At 47.5% G+C, this 15,807-nt stretch overlaps 3 pseudogenes; 1 reads left to right on the forward strand and 2 right to left on the reverse strand.

Moving 5' to 3' along the window:
• Positions 1-224: 224 nt before the first annotated feature.
• Positions 225-1,207, reverse strand: LOC101042545 (large ribosomal subunit protein mL46 pseudogene; annotated as a pseudogene).
• Positions 1,208-5,839: 4,632 nt separating this feature from the next.
• Positions 5,840-8,972, reverse strand: LOC120366554 (protein shisa-5 pseudogene; annotated as a pseudogene).
• An 891-nt stretch (positions 8,973-9,863) lies between these two features.
• Positions 9,864-10,361, forward strand: LOC101043182 (small ribosomal subunit protein eS10-like; annotated as a pseudogene).
• The last annotated feature ends 5,446 nt before the right edge of the window (positions 10,362-15,807 follow it).

The following is a 15,807-nucleotide window of genomic DNA, read 5'->3' on the forward strand; positions in this document are numbered from 1 at the left end:
ATTCTCCTGCCTCAGCCTCCCAAGTAGCTGGGATTACAGGCACCTGCCACCATACCTGGCTAATATTACTGATAAGTTTTGAGAGTTCTTTACATACTCCAGATACTAGCCCTTTGTCAGATATGTGATTTGCAAATATTTTCTCCCAGTCTTTGTCTTTTCATTCTCTTAACAGGGTCTTTGGCAGAGTAATTTTAAATTTTGATGTGGTTTATTCTTTTTTTTTTTTTTTTGAGTAATAGACTCATTTATTTCTCAGAATTTAGCTTACTGCTAGATATTACCTCCAAATGTGAGGCAACCACACAATGTCCTTGAGGCCCTAATCCCAGACTTATCTGAGCACCGTCCATAAGCAGCTCGGCCCATCAGAGGTCCAAAAGAAACCTCCTAACTTGGGCCAGGTATTTTGGTTTCAAATAGTCACTCAGCTCATCCTTAATGACGCACACATGCTGGCCCTGCTTCCCGGCCTGGGAAAAGTCTCCAGTTAACAGCAGTGCTTTGAAGAAGAACACCTTCGCCCTGAGGTTACTCTCTGTCCGCAGTGCCTGGGGGAACTTGAATTTGTAGTGCCCACAGGGTGCGTTTCCCAGGAACTGGGCTTCCATATTGTTTTCAGAGAGTGTGGCTAGGGTTCGTTCAGCTGTTCCTCCAAGGGTCTCCCCAGGCTGCCATTCCGCCTGGGGCAGCATCCAAACATCCTCATCTCCAAGCTTCTCTCTGACTAACAGAACCAGGTTCGTGTCTAGCTTCCGGTTCAGGGATGTTCGGTCATTCTTTTCGTCAGCTTGTTACACGAGCTCCAGGTTTGAACTGTACAAATCTCTGTTCCCACCTATCTTCCACATCTTGCACCAGCAATATATCCTGTTCATCTTCATCATCATAGAGGTCAGCTTTCTTCTTTTCCAGTCGCCTGCCTTCATCCAGAGCATGAAGCTCATGGTCTGAATACAGGCTTTTCTCTGTCTCAATCTGCTGTAGTAGAGACGCCATCTCTTCCTGCAACGGGGTCAACGGCTTGGAGGCTAGAGACGGCCTCTGCAGGCACAACGCGCCCAACAGGTGCCATGGGGATCCGCTGCTTAAAGGTACAGCAGCAAGGGCCAGGCTGCGAGAGCCTAGGCTACCGGCCCAGAGCCGCTCGAACCGCCGCCAGCTCCCCCGCTACCTCTAACAGAGACAGCCGTGCGGGCGTTGCCATCTTTCTGTTCTCCCACAGTCAATGTGGTTTATTCTTAAAGGTGAAAAAGTAATAATGCTCTCAGGCCAGGTGAGATGGCCTGTAATCCCAGCACTTTAGGAGGCTGAGGCAGGTGGACTGCTTGAGACCAGGAGTTCCAGACCAGCTTGGGCAACATGGTGAAACCCCATCTCTACCAAAAATAAATAAATAAATAAATAAAATTAGCCATGTGTGGTGGCACGTGCCTGTGGTCCCAGCTACTCAGGAGGCTGGGGTGGAAGGACTGCTTAAGGCCAGGAGTTGGAGGCTGCAGTGAGCTGTGATCATACCACTGCAGTCCAGCCTGAGCGACAGAGCGAGCCCCTGTGTCAAAATAATAAAAATTAAAATTAAAATAATAATTATCATTATTATCATCTCCTGGCCTGCCTTGTCATCCATGCGAAGTAAAGGGCCTGTACAAATCTCCTCTACCCATTCAGTCAACGTTTATCGAGTACCTACTGTGTCCAGGTTCAGTCCCAGGTGCTACTGATCTGAAAATAAATAAAATACAGTTGCTATTAAGTGTTCATAGTCTAGTGGAGACAGAGACTTATTTATTTATTTATTTATTTATTTATTTTGAGACAGAGTCTCACTCTGTCAGCCAGGCTAGAGTGCCATGGTGCTATTTCGGCTCACTGCAACCTCCGCCTCCCAGATTCAAGCAATTCTCCTGCCTTAGCCTCCCGAGTATCTGGAACTACAGGTGTCTGCCACCATGCCTGGCTAATTTTTGGTATTTTTAGTAGAGACAGGGTTTTACCATGTTGGCCACGCTGGTCTCAAACTCCTTACCTCAGGTGATCTGCCTGCCTCTGCCTCCCAAAGTGCTGGGATTACAGGCGTGAGCCACTGCACCCAGCTAGGACAGAGACTTCTGAGCACATGCCTTCCATGGAAGTGTGGTAAGGGATGTAAAGCAGGCTGTGGGAGCCCAAGACAGAGCACTAGCTCTGGCCAGGGAAGTCGGGAAGGCCACTCCTTGCTTGTCAGTTACAAACCAGTTGAAATTTTAGTATTATTCTTGCTATATACATGTTATAGTATATTCTATAAAAACATTTCCAACCATTATTTTCATCACGATTACCACTGGTTCATTTTCTGAAAGATTCTTTTCCCAAATACCAAATGGCTAATACCCAAACCGAGATCTTGTGAAATTAATGGGGGATTCACCCCTAGAAATGATCGTTTTGCAAAAATACGATACAATGGTTAGTTCAACAAGTGGTCTTTGCTGTGAAGCTCAGGCATCAAGGAAAGGTGTAGATAGGTCTTGTTGCATAATAGTCCTTGGTCCTAATATAGCAACATTCATCTGAGAAGCTTAAAGGACTTGCCTCACATGACAAGTTGCCTCATTTTTGCACTGACTCTTTGAGGAAGGCAAGATAAGATTTATTATCCAGTGGCCTATATTCCAAGTAGAGAAGGATCCTCTCTACCCAGGTAACTAGAAAGGTATGTCTAATGACACATTTAGGAGGGAGGCAAGGATCCAGGGGTAAGAAGGGGATTGAATCTTTGGTTTTAGGCTGCAGCTCTCCATCCATAATATTTTTTTAAAATGTAAGTACTGGCCGGGCGCGGTGGCTCAAGCCTGTAATCCCAGCACTTTGGGAGGCCGAGGTGGGTGGATCACGAGGTCGAGAGTTTGAGACCATCCTGATCGACATGGTGAAACCCCATCTCTCCTAAAAATACAAAAAATCAGCTGGGCATGGTGGCGTGTGCCTGTAATCCCAGCTACTCAGGAGGCTGAGGCAGGAGAATTGCCTGAACCCAGGAGGCGGAGGTTGCGGTGAGCCGAGATCGCGCCATTGCACTCCATCGCGCCATTGCACTCCAGCCTGGGTAACAAGAGCAAAACTCCATCTCAAAAAAAAAAAAAAAAAAAAAGTAAGTACTGATCTTGCTTATATAGGACTGATTAAATTCTTTCTTTCTTTTCTTTCTTTCTGTTTTTTTCTTTTCTTCATATGAGCTGTGGTTTGCTGTAAGACTTTCTCTTTGTTTTGAGACACAGTCTCAATCTATAGCCCAGGCTGGAGTGCAGTGGTGTAATATCTGGCATTGCAACCTCTGCCTCCCGGGTTCAAGCAATTCTCCTGCCTCAGCCTCCCCAGTAGCTGGGACTCAGCCTTTCCAGTAGCTGGAACTACAGGTGAGCACCACTACGGCCGGATAATTTTAGTGGTTTTAGTTAGAGATGGGGTTTCACTATGTTGCCCAGGCTGGTCTTGAACTCCTTGCCTCAAGTGATTTGCCCACCTTGGCATCCTGAAGTGCTTGGATTACAGGCGTGAGCCACAACACCCAGACTGATTCTTCTTCTTCTTATTATTATTATTTTGAGATGGAGTTTTGCTCTTGTTGCCTAGGCTGGAGTGCAATGGTACAATCTCAGCTCTCTGCAACCTCCGCTTCCTGGGTTCAAGTGATTCTCCTGCCTCAGCCTCTCTAGTAGCTGGGATTACAGGCGCCCACCACCACGTCCAGCTAATTTTTGTATTTTTAGTGGAGACGGTGTTTCGCCATGTTGGTCAGGCTGGTCTCGAACTCCTGACCTCAAGTGATTCACCTGCTTCGGCCTCCCAAAATGCTGGAATTACAGGTGTGAGCCACTGCGCCTGGCCCTTACATTTTCATTATAATAAATACTTGAGCCTCAAAACCTGAGAATGCTTTTCAGCCCAATGTCTAATCAGGACCACACCCGGCTCATTTTTTGTAGAGATGGGGGTTTCACCATGTTGGCCAGGCCGGTCTCAAACTCCTGACCTCAGGTGCCACCTGCCTCGGCCTCCCAAAGTGCTGGGATTACAGATGTGAGCCACCGCACCCGGCCCTCTCATGATTTTTCTAAGCACCCACTTAAACACCACAGTCAGCAGATGGTCAGCTCCATGAGGTGAAGGACTTGTATCTTTCTTGTTTGTCACCATATTTCCAGCTGTCAGGACCATGCTTTGTGGGTTTTGCTGAGTAAATGAATGAACCATCCGCTCCAACCATTGTTTCCAAAACTCACTGCTTCCAAAAGCTCCTTTGTCATTCCTATCCCCCTCCCCACAAGTCTCTGCACACTAGTGTCTTCTCCTTATCCCCAGAGCCAACCCCACCAGAAATAGCCTTTTCGCTCCCATCTGATGATCTGAATCCTGTCCATGTTTCCAGGTATGACTCAAATTCCAACTTTGAAGTCTTCACAAACATTTTTCTTTCTTCTTCTTCCAAATGACTGCATTTATTCTAAACAAGGATACAGACCCTAGACTCTCAGAAACACAGCAACAGATACATACGAAGCTAAGCCAGCTCTGGTGAAACAGTAACAGGGAGACAGCTGCCATCCAGGGCCCCATACCCCACCTTTGGTCCAGACGGCCCCTTGGCCCTGGTGTCCCTGCTGTCAGAACACACTGGCCTGGGGTATAGGAGTTGCAGATTCGCTGAGGCCGGTGTCAGGGGAAGCAGGGACTCAAACATGAGCCAGGTTATTCCTCTCCTCCAGGCCAATTTCCCTCCACAACCCAGGGGCTTCAGTCTCACATCACATTTTAAAACAGGAAATAGGCAAAATGGGCTGGGCGTGGTGGCTCACGCCTGTAATCCCAGCTCTTTGGGAGGCTGAGGCGGCAGATCATGAGATCAAGAGATTGAGACCATCCTAGAGAACATAGTGAAACCCCGTATCTACTAAAAATACAAAAATTAGCTGAGCGTGGTGGGGCATGCCTGTAATTCCAGCTACTCTTGAGGCTGAGGCAGGAGAATCGCTTGAACCTGGTAGGTGGAGGTTGCAGTGAGCTAAGATCGTGCCAGTGCACTCCAGCCTGGCGACAGAGCAAGACTCCTTCTCAAAAAAAAAAAAAAAAGAAAAGAAAATAGGTAAAATGTTCGGCTAAAATAAAATGAAAATGCTGCAAGGGAAGAGACCTGCTGTGCTAGTAGACGGGCTGCCCTGCCCACCTGTGGGAAGTGCAGGGCCATGAGAGCTCCCAGTGGGAGCCTGGCATCAGGAGGCTGCCTGACCCCCAGTGGGCATGACACAGGCTCCAGGGAACAAGGGGACATCTGCCCAAAGGATAAAAGACCAACTTGGTCAGAGCCCAAGCTTTGCCTGCATCATGGCCCTGGCTCTACAAAGGGTACCCCCAACTTTGGAGACAAGCCGTGGCCTCAAGCAGCAGCTGGCTATGCTGCTGAAACCAGGACACATCTGCATCACACTCACAGAAAGCTGCGCCGTCCTAGTGTGACAGGCCACACTCGGTAACCCTGGGGTAAGCTGGAAAAGAACTCCAGATGTGCCCTGGAGAGCCCCCCACCTCTAGGGAGCCACCTCCCAGGGAGCCCCCACCACCGCATTATTCAAGTTTGGCTTGAGATTTTAGGAAGCATACTTTCAGGTGAGGAAGAAAACAAAGTCCTGTCCTGGCCCACTCTGGCAAGGATCACTTCCTACCTCATCGGCATCAGAGGAAGTCACATGTACAGACAGGACACACACAGCATGCACAGGGCTCGAGGAACCATGCCTGCACACCACTCCCACACATACGACATAACCAAGTGGCAGCCAGCAAGGCCCAGGCACACTCAGGGGGCCGCCTTTGGGGCATCCATGTAGGCCAGGTTGGAGGGAGGCTGGCTGGTGGGGTAGGGTGCAGCTGCTCCTCCAGTCGGGGTCTCATGGTAGGCCAGCAGGCCCATGGGCTGGGCCAGGTAAGGTGGTGGGTACTGTTTTGGGTAGGGTGCTTCTGGCATCCCTGGCTGGGGAGGACATGGGGTGGTAGCCCTGGTAGCTTGGTCCAGGGTAGCTGAGCCACACACTTGGATGCTGAGGGTAAGGGGCATGCACCACAATAGTGGACATGGTGGTGGTCACAACCAGATGCAGTCAGCCTCACATCTTGTAGAGGGAGCAGCAGGAGCAGGTGAATCAGATGATGATAGTGACAACAGACAGCACAAAGATGGTCAGTCTGACGGCCACGGTTGCGCTGAACCCCTTATTAGCCTCTGCTTTCACCCAGGGGCTTCCTGTACCCCTGGACTTCCTCTCTTTCCAACATGGGCCACTCAGTTTCAATTTCCTCTCTTTTCAGAGAAAGGGAAAGCAAATCTCCTCCAGATGACATCAGCCACAGGAAGGACTGCTTCATTAACTTTCGAGCCCACGATGGTACCTTCCTCCTGAGAACAGCTACTGTGTTTTCGGTACTATTCATTCATTAGTTCTACATTTACAAGGGTGAATAGAATGCAGGCCCTGCCGTTGAGGAGCTCACAGTCTAGATGGCCGACTACATATTTTCTCATATTGTGTCATGATCTTTTTGTGTATGTGTCTTGTCTCTCCAGTTCCATGACAGCAGAGGCCATGTCCTAAACTTCTTTGCCTTTCCCAGAGCCCTTACTTAGCATGGTGTTCAATAAACATCTCTCTCTCTCTCTCTCTCTCTTTTTTTTTTGAGATGGAGTCTCACTCTGTCACCCAGGCTGGAGTGCAGTGGTGCAATCTCGGCTCACCTCAACCTCCGCCTCCCAGGTTCAAGCGATCCCCTGAGTACCTGGGATTACAGGTGCATGCCACCATGCCCGGCTAATTTTTTTATTTTTTTATTTTTAGTAAAGACGGGGTTTTGCCATGTTGGCCAGGCTGGTCTCAAACTCCTGACCTCAGATGATCCATCCATCTCAGTCCCCCAAAGTGCTGGGATTACAGGTGAGAGCCACCATGCCCGGCCAATAAACATCTCTTGAATGAGTAAAATAATTTGATTTGATTTGATACTTTCCCACTCTGTGGTTTACTTCTGCCACCTAGGTAAAATATCACCCACATATAGAAACGTATTTTATTTATTTATTTATTTATTTATTTATTTATTATTATTATTTATAGAGATGAGGTCTCGCTTTGTTGCCCAGACTGGTCTTGAACTCCCAGGCTCAAGTGATCCTCCCACCTCAGCCTCCCAAAGGGCTGGGATTACAGGCGTGAGCCACCACACCCGGCCTAGAAATTTATAAGTGAGGAAACTGAGGCACAGAATGGTGAAATAACTTGTTCCACACTTCAAGTGACTCATGGTTGCTTCATCCAGAACACATGCTGGACAGCTTTGGAACCAAAGACAGCTATGTGTCCTTGGTGCCAGTATTTACATGTTTCTTAGATTCTGAGATGCAAATTGTGCCCCATATACACACATGCAGACTTTATCAAAATCATGCATATGTTTGAAGTCAGACTTTGGTTTATGCAGAATGATTAATATTTTTTCTTATATTCAATATCAAGTTGTGTGAAAGGTAACACATGATAGATTCAGAAATATTCCAGAGAGGAAAGAGTGGGTGGCAGTTGGTGAGCTGCAACATTTTTCCTTTCACAGAACAATTCTTGTAGAAGAAACAGCATTTCTGACTTTTTCTATTTTCAGCATAAAGTAGCACTTAACTAATTAATATTCAAGTGAAGGTATATAGCCACAGACTTCATTTAATCGGCAAGTACTGCAAAGCAGCAAACTAACCCACAGCAGGGGACACAAATGGGTGGTCTGCCGGTGAAACTTAACTCACAGAAAGGGTTTCAAGGTTTCTCAACTTAATTTTGAATACATATGAAATGATATTTATGGCCGGGCGTGGTGGTTCATGCCTGTAATCCCAGGTACTTTGGGAGGCCAAGGCAGCCTTACCTCCCAAAGTACCTGGGATTACGGGGTCAAGAGATCGAGACCATCCTGGCCAACATGGTGAAACTCCATCTCTACCAAAAATACAAAAAAATTAGCTGGGCGTGGTGGTGCACACCTGCAGTCCCAGCTACTCGGGAGGCTGAGGCAGCCTTGCTTGAACCTGGGAGGCAGAGGTTGCAGTGAGCCGAGATTGTACCACTGCACTCCAGACTGGCAACAGTGTGAGGCTCTCTCTCTCTCTCAAAAAAAGAAATGATATTTATATACTTTTTCTTTTTTTTTCTTTTTTTTTTTTTTGAGACAGAGTTTTGCTCTTTCACCCAGGCTGGAGTGCAGTGGTGCGATCTCAGCTCACTGCAACCTCTGCCCCCCACCACCCCCACCCCTCTGGGTTCAAGCAATTCTCCTGCCTCAGCCTCCTGAGTAGCTGGAGTTACAGGCACCCACCACCACATGTCACTAATTTTTATATTTTTAGTAGAGACGGGGTTTCACCATGTTGGCCAGGCTGGTCTTAAACTCCTGACCTCAGGTGATCCACTCGCCTTGGCCTCCCAAAGTGCTGGCATTACGGGTGTGAACCACCACACCCGGCCAATATTTATATTTCTATAAGGCAAGAAAAATACAGGAAAACCAAAGACTCACGTACCCATCAATCCAGCCTGAAAAACAGAACAGTACCAGTAGCCCTGAAGGCTTCTAGACACATACAGTACACTGAAATAATCGGAATTAGCTGTCAACAGTTACAAATTGGGACATTTCACACAAAAATTCGGATTTCCAGCCTCTCTTGAAAAAGCTGGCACCACTGTGCCTATGTTCCCATAGGGAAATACGGGGCTGGCACTGCATGGGATGGCCATGCAGATCACCCCATCCCACCCTTATCTGTTCTCTGCTGCCTCCTCCATCCACATGACCCGTCCAGCCCTGGAGGCACCTGCGTTGGTAACCCCCGCTGTGCGTTTCCTTTCTGGATTGGCTCCTTCTCCCTTGATGCCGTTCAAGCTCTCCATTTCCCTAGTTCTCCTGCCTCTGCTTTGGGATATCTCCTTTCCTGGTGGAGCAGGACCTTTAAGAGGCACTAGAAGGCCAGGCAAGGTGGCTCATGCCTATAATCCCAGGATATTGAGGGACTGAGATGGGAGGATCGCTTGAGCCCAGGAGTTCGAAACCAACCTAGGCAACATAGTGAGATGCCATTTCTACCAAAAAAAAAAAAAAAAAAAGAAAAGAAAAAAAAGAAATTTAAACCTAGCCAGGCATGGTGGTGCACATCTGTGGTCCTAGCTACTCAGGAGGCTGAGGCAGGAGGTTCACTTGAGTCCAGGAGTTCCAGGATACAATGAGCTATGATCATGCCACTGCAACCCCAGTAAGGGTGACAGAGTGAGACCCTGTCTCTTTAAAAAAAAAAAAAAAAGTACAAACCACAGTGCTTCAAATAGTCATAAAAAAAAAAAAAAAAAGAAAGAAAGAAAAAGAGCCATTAGGCTCCATGGAGATGTGCAGACAAGGAGAAACTGTCTGCCTTCAATGGACGAGTATCCATGGAGGAAAATGACCTGTGGACCGGGCACGGTGGCTCACACCTGTAATCCCAGCACTTTGGGAGGCTAAGGCGGGAGGATCACTTGGGGTGGGGAGTTTGACACCAGCCTGGCAAACATGGTGAAACCCCGTCTCTACTAAAAATACAAAAATTAGCCGGGCATGGTGGTGCACGCCTGTAATCCCAGCGACTCGGGAGGCTGAGGCAGGAGAATCACTTGAACCCGGGAGGTGGAAGTTGCAGTGAGCGGAGATTGCACCATTGCACCAGCCTGGGTGATAGAGTGAGACTCTGTCTCAAAAAATAAAAAGTAGTAGCCTTTCCAGCCCTGGACCCGGACTCTATAGCCGCCAAGATGTTGATGCCTAAGAAGAACCGTATTGCCATTTATGAACTCCTTTTTAAGAAGGGAGTTATGGTGGCCAAGAAGCATGTCCACATGCCTAAGAACCCGGAGCTGGCAGACAAGAATGTGCCCAACCTTCATATCATGGAGACCATGCAGTCTCTCAAGTCCCGAGGCTACGTAAAGGAAGAATTTGCCTGGAGACATTTCTACTGGTGCCTTACCAATGAGGGTATACAGTATCTCCGTGATGACCTTCATCTGCCCCCGGAGATTGTGCCTGCCACCCTACACTGCAGCCGTCCAGAGACTGCCAGGCCTTGGCCTAAAGGTCTGGAGGGTGAGCAACCCGCAAGACTCACAAGAAGGGAAGCCGAAAGAGACACCTACAGATGAAGTGCTGTGCCACCTGGTGCCGACAAGAAAGCTGATGCTGGGGCTGGGTCAGCAATCCAATTCCAGTTTAGAGGTGGATTTGGTCGTGGATGTGGTCAGCCACCTCAGTAAAACTGGAGAGGATTATTTTGCATTGAATACACTTACAGCCAAAAAAACCTTAAAAATAAACAATAAAGGCCAGGTGTGGTGGCTCACGCCTGTAATCCTAGCACTTTGGGAGGTTGAGGTAGGTGGATCACCTGAGGTCAGGAGTTCAAGACCAGCCTGGCCACCATGGTGAAACCCCATCTTTAAATAAATAAATAAATAAATATAAATAAATAAATAAATAAATAAATAAATAAATAATAAATACCTTGATAATGACGTCTAGACTGGTGTTTGATCAAATATTTGGGTACCTTGACCTAGCCAAGTTGACACATTAAAATTAACCGTTTTTCATTGGCTGGGTAAGCGCGTATGCAGGGATTGGAAGGTGGAAACACAGGTGCCAGAAGAGGGCTTGGTGAACAAAGGTGCCGAGGTGGGAAGATGCTGAGCACTCTCAGAGAATCGAGAGAAGCCCAGCGGAGGAGCAAAAAGTACAGCATGGGGGTGAGGTGGTAGAAGGAGCCAAAGTGCACAAGAGGGGTGGGGAACCGCGGAGGATAGGAGCAAACGTGACTGGATGAGCGCTGGGTCCACAAGAACCTTGAATGCTGTGGGAGGTGTCAGAGGTTTTGAAGCAGGGAAGTGGCACAACAGGACTGTGTTCAAGAAGAAAACTCTGGTAGACACATAAAGGGTGAGGTCGAGGGGGACAGATTGGAAAGTTCTTCCGGACAAATGATCCAGTTTTTTTTGTTTGTTTGTTTTGAGATGGAGTTTCACTCTTTCACCCAGGCTGGAGTGAAGTGGTGCAATCTCGGCTCACTGCTGCCCCACGGGTTCAAGTGATTCTCCTGTCTCAGCCTCCCGAGTAGCTGAGATTACAGGTGCCCTCCAACATGCCCAGCTTTTTTTTTCTTTTTTTTGGTACTTTTAGTAGAAATGAGGTTTTGCCATTTTGGCCAGGCTGGTCTTGAACTCCTGACCTCAAGTGATCCACCCACCTTGGCCTCCCAAAGTGCTAGGATTACAGGCATGAGCCACAGCGCCCGGCCTTTTTTTTTTTTTTAGATAGGGTCTCACCCTGTGTTGCCCAGGCTGAATGCAGTGGTACGATCATGGCTCACCGTGGTGTTGCACTCCCAGGCTCAAGAAGTCCTCCCACCTTAGCCTCCTGAGTAGCTGGAACGACAGGTGCATGCCACTACACCTGGCCAATTTTTTATGTTTTGTAGAGATGGGAGCTTGCTATGTTGCCCAAGCTAGTCTCAAACTTCTAGATTCAATGGATCCTCCCACCTTGGTCTCCCAAAGTGCTGAGATTATAGCCTGACCCAGATTTTCTTTTTCTTTCTTTTTCTTTATTTAAGAGACGGGGTCTTGCTTTATCACCCAGGCTGGAGTGCAGTGGTGGCAATCATAGCTTACCACAGCCTTGAGCTTCTGGGCTCAAGTGGTCTTCCAGCCTCAGCCTCCCAAGTAGCTAGGACTACAGGCATAAGCCACCATGCCCAGTTTGTATTTCTTGAGAGGACACTAGGTTGAACAGTTATAGCAAGATGTTTTTAAAGGGCTGGGTATGGTGGCCCATGCCTAAGATCCCAGCACTTTAGGAGGCTGAGGTCAGAGGGAGGATCATCTTAGCTCAGGAGTTTGAGGCTGCAGAGAGCTATAAGTGCACTACAGTTCAGTCTGGACAGCAGATTGAGACCCTGTTTTTTTTTTTTTTTTTTTTTTTTTAAGGCTTTAAATAAATCAAAGTTAAAACCTTGAAAAAGTTTTAAAAACTTTAAAAATGAGCCGGGCACAGTGGCTCACACCTGTAATCCCAGCACTTTGGGAGGCTGAGGCGGGCAGATCACGAGGTCAGGGGTTTGAGACCAGCCTGACCAACAGGGAGAAACCCAGTCTCTACTTAAAAATACAAAAATTTGCCGGGCGTGATGGCGCACACCTGTAATCTCAGCTACTTGGGAGGCTGAGGCAGGAGAAGGCGGATGTTGCAGTGAGCCGAGATCATGCCACTGCGCTCCAGCCTAGGCGACAGAGTGAAACTCCATCTGATTAAATCTAATAGACATCAAGGTCTGTAGGACAATAACAGCAATAATTTATCTGTAAGTAGGAAGGTGTAGGGGAGAGTGAATTGGTTTGAAGTACGGAGTATAAAATTTCAACAAGGGACTGCTATGCAGCCTGCAGCCCTGTGAGGTATGGCCAGGCTTTCAGTTCTGTATCACCTGAGAGTGATTGCTGAAAATGTTCCTAGTACCTAAGAGGCAGCGTGGCCTCCTGAGGGCCTGTGACTCAACCTCCTTCGCTGTACTTCCAAGACTACAGTCTTCGTTCACTTTGCATGAACAAAGGCAGACGTGCACTAAGCTTTGCTGTTTGAAAATATTTTTACCAATTTTAGTGGTAGAGAAGATGCCCTTTGATACAATTTTGGTTTTGGTCTTGTCTTCTTTGTGGAAGGAAAGCAGATTCCAGGCTGTATCTGCTGTTCAGGAGTATAACAATTGCCTAAAACATTCCTAGTTTTGTATGGACCAGACCCCAGCCTAGAGTAGAAGGGCTTACAGCAATATCCTAGAGCCTAAGATCTCTGCTTTTCCCTTTAGAACTTTTATTGGCCTCCATAGTAACATTCTTCTAATTATCATAAATCTGATGATTTGCTTTATCGGAAGCTGCAAACAAATGAACAAGCCCAAAAAGGCTTTGACATTTTAAAACATAAAAAGAGAATTAAGTAGGTCTGGGTGCAGTGGCTCATGCCTGTAAGCCCAGCACTTTGGGAGGCCAAAGTGGGAGGATCACTTGAGGTCGGAAGTTCAAGACCAGCCTGGCCAACAGGGTGAAACCCCAGCTCTACTGAAAATATAAAAATTAGCCGGGCATAGTGGCAGGCTCCTGTAATCCCAGCTACTTGGGAGGCTGAGGCATGAGAATAGCTTGAAACCGGGAGGTGGAGGTTGCAGTGAGCTAAAATCACGCCACTGCACTCCAGCCTGGGTGGCAGAGCGAGATTCTGTCTCAGAAAAAAAGAAAAAAAAGGGAGCGAGAGAAAGTAGGGAACTGCATTTACCTCCACACCTATAATTATCCTTATTAGAGGGAAGTTCCATGTCTGAACTTTATTCCAAATCCACCCTAAAGAAAAGTATGAATCAGCTGGCCCTTCCCCTGGACCTTGCAGAAAAATGACTGGCAATTATGAAGTTCACTAAAGGCTTTAAGTTACGTATCTCTTGGAATCCCTTTTACAAATCCTTTTCTTCTAGCTTCCGAATAGCCCATTTTTGTGCCAAGTTTTAGGTTACTTGGGCACATTATTTAGGTGCATTGCGATCATGTGATTTTAGTCCATCTTAGTCTCCACCCTGCATAGAGAAGTGTGACAAATTTTCTGTCCTTTGTGGGCTCACACACAGCTGCAGTACTGCACGGAATTACAAGGGCGGTTTGAACAGTGGAGACTGTGGGAGCCCAGTGCACAGAGCAACCTCCTCTACTAGGGGAGTTGAGAGGATGGGGAGCTAGACACGTATATGTGGATCCAGATGCTACCCGGTGCTAAGCTCTTACTCTCTGCAAAGCACTTAAAACAACAAAACTGAAACACTACCGCTCCTCCCCCCCCCGCCCCCCCCGCCCCCCCCGCCTTTTTTTTTTTGAGACGGGGGTTTCACTCTGTCGCCCAGGCTGGAATGCTGTGGCACAATCTCAGCTCACTGCAAACTCTGCTTCCTGGGCTCAAGCGATTCTCCCACCTCAGCCTCTGGTGTAGCTGGGATTACAGGTGCGCGCCACCACGCCGAACTCCTGAACTCATGTGATCCCGCGTGCCTAGGCCTCCCAAAGCGCTGGGATTACAGGCATTATCCACCACGCTCTGCCTCAAAAAGCACTTTCAATTCATGCACAAGCCCTTGAATCCCAAACACTCTCAGAGGTAGAGACTACATTTTTGGGCGGGGGAGGAGGACGGAGTTTCGCTCTTGTTAACTAGGCTAGAGTGCAATGGCACCATCTCGGCTCACCGCAACCTCTGCCTCCCGAGTTCAAGCGATTCTCCTGTCTCAGCCTCCCGAATAGCTGGGATTACAGGCACGCGCCACCAGGCCCGGCTACTTTTGCATTTTTAGTAAGACGGGGTTTCTCCCTGTTGGTCAGGCTGATCTGGAACTCCTGACCTCAGGTGATCCGCCCGCCTTGGCCTTCCAAAGTGCTGGGATTACAGGTTTGAGGCACCGCGCCCGACCGGCAGGGACTACTTTTATTCTAACTTTATAAACAAGGAAGCCGAGACACTGTAGCTTCCGTGCCTGTAAGCAGGCAGCTGAACTGCTGGTTAGAGGAATTGCAGTTCCTAGGCTCTGGTTCACTGCGCTACCTCCAGGGATGGGGCTGGAAAAGGGATGGGGTGGTGTTGCAGGAAGTACATTCGCATCGATATGAGCACCCAAAATGCCTGGAAACATTACGAAAGGGAGCCTGCAAAAACATTTCCCTGGTTTCAGCCATCTCTAGCTCTTTTTAGGTCACTTCAAATAAAAATTGCAAATAACTGCCATGTGGAGAAGATATGCAAATGCTGCTTAATGGAAAAGTCATTTGGAGTGCTGTGAAAGTTGGCTCATTTATTGAGCTGCCTCAAGTGTGCACATCATTCTTTTTCGGAGTGACTGTGTTTGAAGACGAAGCTTTGTATGTTTTCCCGCTTCCTCTCCAATTGGATTTTCCAATTATAACATATTGATTAACAAAATACCCTGGTGGTTTGAACCGAGTATGCCTATGAGCAGGGGTTAATTGAAAATAGGGAACTGCTGTATATTTTAATTCTTTTTAGGTACTCCCATGGCGGTACCCTGTACTCGGTTCTACTCTGAAGTAAAACAAAGCCCAGAACCAGGGTAGTCAGTGCATCCCATTGTTGATATATGCAGTTTGAAGAGCTGTCGGAACTCAGTTTTTGAACATGATTCATGTTTACCCTGGTTCATAGGAAAACGAAACTGAAACGAAACCGAGGTCCCTCACCAATGCTCCATGAAAATCCACTAATCTCCGGGCAGGAAGAGACCTTAATGATCATTAAACCTAGTGGCTCTCAAAGGGGCATTGTAGACATCTGTGTATTTCTGATTGTCACAATGACTGGCGAGAGCTACTGGCATTTAGTGGGCAGGAGCCAGGCATGCTAGGATGCTCTGTGATGCTGGTCAGTCCCATACAGCGAAGAACTAAACCGCTGGACACTGATGTCGGTGAAAAACTAGTTCATTATCATCTAAGCTTAGAAGTAACCCTGTTTTACGAAGGAACACAAAATGTCTTTGCCCAGTTTCCATAGATCCTGAATTTTCCACAAATGCAACCACTGTTTCCAGTGAAGGAAGATTGTACTGTTTTATTTAAACATTATTAATAGTTCATCGTTTTGGAAATTGAGTTCCCA

The sequence above is a fragment of the Saimiri boliviensis genome, chromosome X (assembly GCF_048565385.1).
Source record: "Saimiri boliviensis isolate mSaiBol1 chromosome X, mSaiBol1.pri, whole genome shotgun sequence".
Classification (NCBI taxonomy): Eukaryota; Metazoa; Chordata; class Mammalia; order Primates; family Cebidae; genus Saimiri; species Saimiri boliviensis.